General features: G+C 41.5%; 1 pseudogene; it reads left to right on the forward strand.

Annotated features, from left to right (window-relative positions):
- The first annotated feature begins 3,437 nt into the window (after positions 1 to 3,437).
- On the forward strand, positions 3,438 to 4,133 carry Arl2-ps2 (ADP-ribosylation factor-like 2, pseudogene 2; annotated as a pseudogene).
- Positions 4,134 to 5,557: the final 1,424 nt, after the last annotated feature.

Below are 5,557 nucleotides of genomic sequence, written 5' to 3' on the forward strand. Positions count from 1 at the left end.
GCTAAATATCTAGTTTCCCTGATATACCTGTCATGTGCCCCTGCCCATGCCCTTGTGTGTATGTATGTGTGTGTTCATGCGCGTGATGTGTGTGGTGTGTGTGTGTCTGAGTGTGTGTATATGTGTGCATGTATGCATGTGCATGATGTGGTGTGTGTGTGTGTGTGTGTGTGTGTGTGTGTGTGTGTGGGGTAATTTATCTGGCAATTTAAATTCACCTGAGGCTACTTGTGATTTATACTGTAGAGAATTCTTATTAGCTGGAAAGAAAGCACATGCATACAGTAAGTGGATCACAGAGGTGATACTGGAGGCTCCCTAAGCATCCAGGCTATACCCCAACTCATCCACCTTAAAAGAATTTTGACAAATAAGAAGGAATCTAGAATTGCTCCTATTACTTAATTAGGACAGAAAACAACTGAAAAATCCACCTCAGATTTTAGTATTCTAGGAGGAGAATCTTAAAGGCTAATACCAAGCCCCTTCCTATTTGATTCAGAATTAACATAGCATAATCGGGAACAAAGGGTCCCTTGAAGGCACTGAAAACCTGAGCCACTCTCTTACCTAAACCAGGATGCCCAGAATGGGATATTCAAGAGCTGGAGGGTGAACAGACACTTCTAATGATGGGGCAATGAGCAGAGCCCAAATGCCTACATTCTTGCCTGAAGCTGTACAAGAAAACGCTGGATACTAACAGTTAAGTTTCACTGGTGTAGCTGTGATTTGTGGGAAAGGAACACTGGTGATTACAGTTATAATACGTATTCAAATGTATTTGTTTCCATCCCACAGTACACACACATACACACACACACACACACACACACACACACACACACACACACACACAAAACACCCTTTACATGCCTTCTACCCTGCCCTTACCAGCTACACAGAAGTATGAGAAGGGCAGACTTCCAGGTTTTGAGTACAATGAGAATGTGCTTTATACCCTCTGAAACTCACACTGATATTTGATTTACAGAGTAAGGAGGTTAAGGCACAACGGAGCTATGAAGAACTAGTACAGTCAGGAGGGATTAATACCCTTTTCTAGGAACTGTTTATCTGATCATACGATCAGTTATCCTGAAAGCAAATTTCAGGAAGGAGTAGAAAATGGAAGGATGGAGCAGTCTGTGTGGCAGACCTGAGTTCAGAACCCAGCTCCCATGTAAAAACTGGAAATGGTATCACTTCTATAACCCCAGTGCTGGACATAGAGGCAAGAGGATCCCTGTGGCTTGCTGGCCAGTCATCTGAGATAAGTCAATGAGCTCCAAGGTCTATGGAGACCCTGTCTCAAAAGCTAAGGTAGGAAGTACTTGAAGAACCCATCAACAGCCACTGCAGCATCTGAAGCCAGCCCTGGAAGCAACCTAAGGTTGTCAGGACAATAGTAAGAAGACGAGACAACCGGGAGTTCATGAGACCTACCAACGTGCAGGTCTCCAGAAACAAACTGCCTTTAAAAGCAGCCCTCTTCTTTCAACTGGGCTGTAGTCCCAAATGCGACCTTGGGGACTGGACAGCTGCAGCTTAAATAAAATTCAGCTAATTAAAACTCAATAGACTTTGGGTGGTCCCTCAGTGCTTTTGAACTAACACCTCCCCTGAAGGTACACGAATATGCACACAGGCCTTCGCTGCAGATACACTCATTCTGGAACATACATCAAAATAAAATATCAAAGTAGATAATGAGAGAGAGAGAGAGAGAGAGAGAGAGAGAGACACTGTCACTTTAGGTTATTGCTGGGAGAAATGGCTCAGCAACTACTCTAAGAGTCACACACGGATAGTGCCTTTTTCCTTTTTAGCAAAGATGTAGTGAGAGCTAAAAGAGTCATTTGAATCTACCTAGGGAATTATTATTATACATAAGCAAGGGGTTGCTTAAAAGGAAATTTAAAGAAAGAAAAATTGGAGGAAATAATAAATTACCTCACCAGTAAATGTTTGTCTCTCTGGATTTATTTAAATAACATGGTGTGCTTCTAAGCTTTTATAATGGCTTCTATGGACAAGAAGTTTATACACATTTTTTATTTACCAATTCTCTGTGGATCAAAGTTATATTTTATTATTTAATACCTCTGTGCTCTTAGTTATAGCTTTTTAAAACTTAATGTAGTCTGTGATTCAGTCTTTTATGGATTCCTTCTTTTCTGAGATTTTTATTTAAATTAAGGAGGAATTTTATAGGATTACAAAAAAGAAAAAGTCCATAGATAAATTCCATTGTAGCCAACTGTCAAGAAATAATCACAGATGGTTTAATCACTGAATTTATTGTGACAGACTATTATGATGTGTATAAGAAAACTATCTCTAAAATCAGCACGAGCACAATTTAAATGTAAATGTTTTGCTTTCATGTGTCTTCTTTGAATCCAGTAAACAAAGAGAAGCGAGGGTCAGTTCTGAAAGGAAATGTGGCAATTGAATAGCCATTATTAATTTTAAATGTGTAGTGGATTTCAACTATCAGGAATATCAGTCAATAAAATTTATATGTTCAGAAACGGAACTTTTTTTCAACTCAGTCCGGCTTCGGTGTTCATGCTTGCCCCATCTCATACATTGTTATTCTGTCCATTTGAGCTTAACTATGCCTTCCCCATCTCTCCTGCTGGGTTATTAAAAGCCATCATCATATTAAAAGCACATCTTAGCCCTTAACTGTCTCATTTAGGTCCTAAGAGCTCACGATTGTTGTGGATCTTCTGACCAGGGACAGGGCATAACTTCATCTCTGTCTTGAGCTTTTCCTGCCAGGAGACTCTTCAGCATGACATTGAGAACTGCAGGTGACCCCTGGATTCGCTGCTCCCCATGATCTCAGGTGGCTTTTGACACCCTCCTCACGGCCCCTTTCATGAATTCTCTATTGGAGCTGCGCTTAATTACTAACAAGCACCCAACCCTCAGTCACCACCTTAACGGACTGTAGGTGTTTTATATATAGAATCACTGCTGTTCTCCTGAAGAGAAAGTAGCAATGGAAATCTGGGATACCCTTTCATCTCCAAATCTTTTTGCCTTGTTGCTGTGATCCCTACCTCTGCGTGGATGTATCAGTGAGCTAAAGCACCTTTTGGAATTGCTAATATCAGACTTGGCTTAGAAAGAAAAACTAAAAGTTTGTTTGTAATTAACATGAGAAATGTCAAGTACTTAACATAAAAGGGAGGTAGTAAAAAATATTGTCTAACTGACTTTTAAGAATTATATAATGAGAGGCTGGCGGGTGCTGGGCCCAGCCAGGAGCTGCAGCCCGGCCCTCAGGCAATCACCAGGCTGGTACTAGTGCGGCCTTCTGAGGCTGCACGGAAGTAGGAGGTCGCGGGGCTGCTGGCCCAGGTCCGTGACTTCGCTTCACACTGTCCTCCTCCGCCTCTTAGGCAGAATTTGATGCTGTGGTTGGATGTTTAAAAGACATTATGGATGACGAGTTCCAGGTATTGCAGAGAAACTTCTTGGACAAGTACTACCAGGAATTGGAAGACACGGAAGAGAATAAACTCACCTATACTCCCATTTTTAATGAATATATTTCCCTGGTAGAGAAGTGCATTGAAGAGCAGTTGCTGGAACATATTCCAGGCTTCAACATGGCGACCTTCACAACCATACTGTAACACCGTAAAGATGAAGTGGCTGGCGACATCTTTGACATGATTCTCACATTCACGATTTTCTGGCTTTTAAGGAGATATTCCTGGACTACAGAGCAGAAAAGGAAGGCCGAGGCTTGGATTTAAGCAGCAGCTTGATCGTGACTTCTCTGTGTAAGTCATCTTCTATGCCAGCTTCCCAGAACAACCTGCGGCACCAGGTCCCACCGTCATACAACTGGTGTGACCTATATGAAGTCACCAGCCCAGCAGGCTCAGAGAAATATGGGCTAATGATGACAGATGCATCCTGCAAAGACCCACTTTGTAACAGCCCTTCGTTCATATGAAGTTTTGATGAGTCCTGGAAAACATGACTGACCCTCCTGTCTCTTTCTTGTTCAGAAACTCCTTCCTGCAGTCAGTAGCCCTCAGGTCCCGCTCCAGTCCCCATACAGATGCCTCTCCCAGGTGCTTCTGAGTGGCTTCTCTGAAGCAGGCTGGGTGTTGGCCTTCTCGCCTGGGGGCTCTTTCCCAGCAACATGGTAATGTAGTGTGTCAACAGTGTGGAAACCACACCATTGTGTGAGCCCTTCATCCCACAGGCTTTAATGAGTCTTTTTTCTCCAACTGTTTTCACCTGGGTCCATTTCAGGCCTCAGCCTCAATGGGGCTTTGAGACCAAGCTGCCTGTCCTGGTTTCTGAATCTCCTAGGATTACAGCTAGACTGGCCGTTGGGATCCACTGAGAGGGCTGTCCTCTACCCACAAGTGAAAATGAACTCCAGAACTTACATTAGCAGTCCTTTCACCACCGCATCCTACTGGTCTTGATGTAGCCCCACTGTTCTCTACTATCTAAGCATTGTTTTCAAGAAACATATTTTTTTAGATGAAAACTCAGCTAACCCAGTATGATCTTGGAATGCCCATGGTCAACCACTTAAAGATCAAAGTATTGTTATATGCTGTGTGTTTTTTAGCTGTGAGTCTTGAGAGTGCAAATCTGCTTTCTGATTGGTGCCCCCTTGCTGGGTTCCAGTACAAACAGGCTCTGTGCTAGAAATGGGCCACAGCTCTGTCAGGACAGCATGCTAGGTGTGTCTGCTGTGCTGTCACCACAGTGTGCTGGCTCTGCTCACACATGTTTGTCTGAGTCCTTCTGTAGGCCAGTGAGCTGGGTTTTTTACTGGGGGCTGGTACTCTGCTGTTTGTTTTCGTACAATCTCTCCTGCTAAGTTAATGCTACCCTGATCCAGCTAAACCTGGTGGGGGGGTTGGAGGAGACACAGCTTTTCTGGTCATCTGTCATTTTTGGTGGACTGCCACCAACCAGAAAGCATGTGTGTCACATCTCTAGAAAGAAGAAAACAGTTCAAATCCTACTGTGTACTTTTGACTTTAACTTTTATAGTAAACAAAAGAATCCATGATGACTTTCCATGTGACCATTCTGACTTTAAAGGATATAGGCTAAGCTCTGTGGGTTTTTTTTTTTCTGTAGCTGTGTGTCATCTAGTTTTTTTGTAAAATGAGTAAAATTTGAGGTGTTTGACAAGAAAAAAAAAGAATTATATAATGAAACCAAGAATAGAGCAAGCAATTAAAAATCACATGAAGTTATTTAAGGTTGCACATTAACATCCATTAGTAGAGATGGAAAAATTCTTAGATTTTATGAAATGAATGTTCTGTGCTATACTATTAACTGAGTAAATGGGTAGATAAAAAATAAAATAGAAATAACTTTAAAATAAATTGTGGTAAAACAAACATAATTATATGTGTGTATAATATACATATATATAACATATATAATAAAGTTAGATTCAATATTTTCCCTCTTTAAATGAGAATCACAACAGTTACTTAAAGGTTACATAAAAGATATTTGACATATACGAGCAAATACGTAAAGGTGGTGTAAAAGA

This window comes from Rattus norvegicus, chromosome 11 (genome assembly GCF_036323735.1).
Source record: "Rattus norvegicus strain BN/NHsdMcwi chromosome 11, GRCr8, whole genome shotgun sequence".
NCBI lineage: Eukaryota > Metazoa > Chordata > Mammalia > Rodentia > Muridae > Rattus > Rattus norvegicus.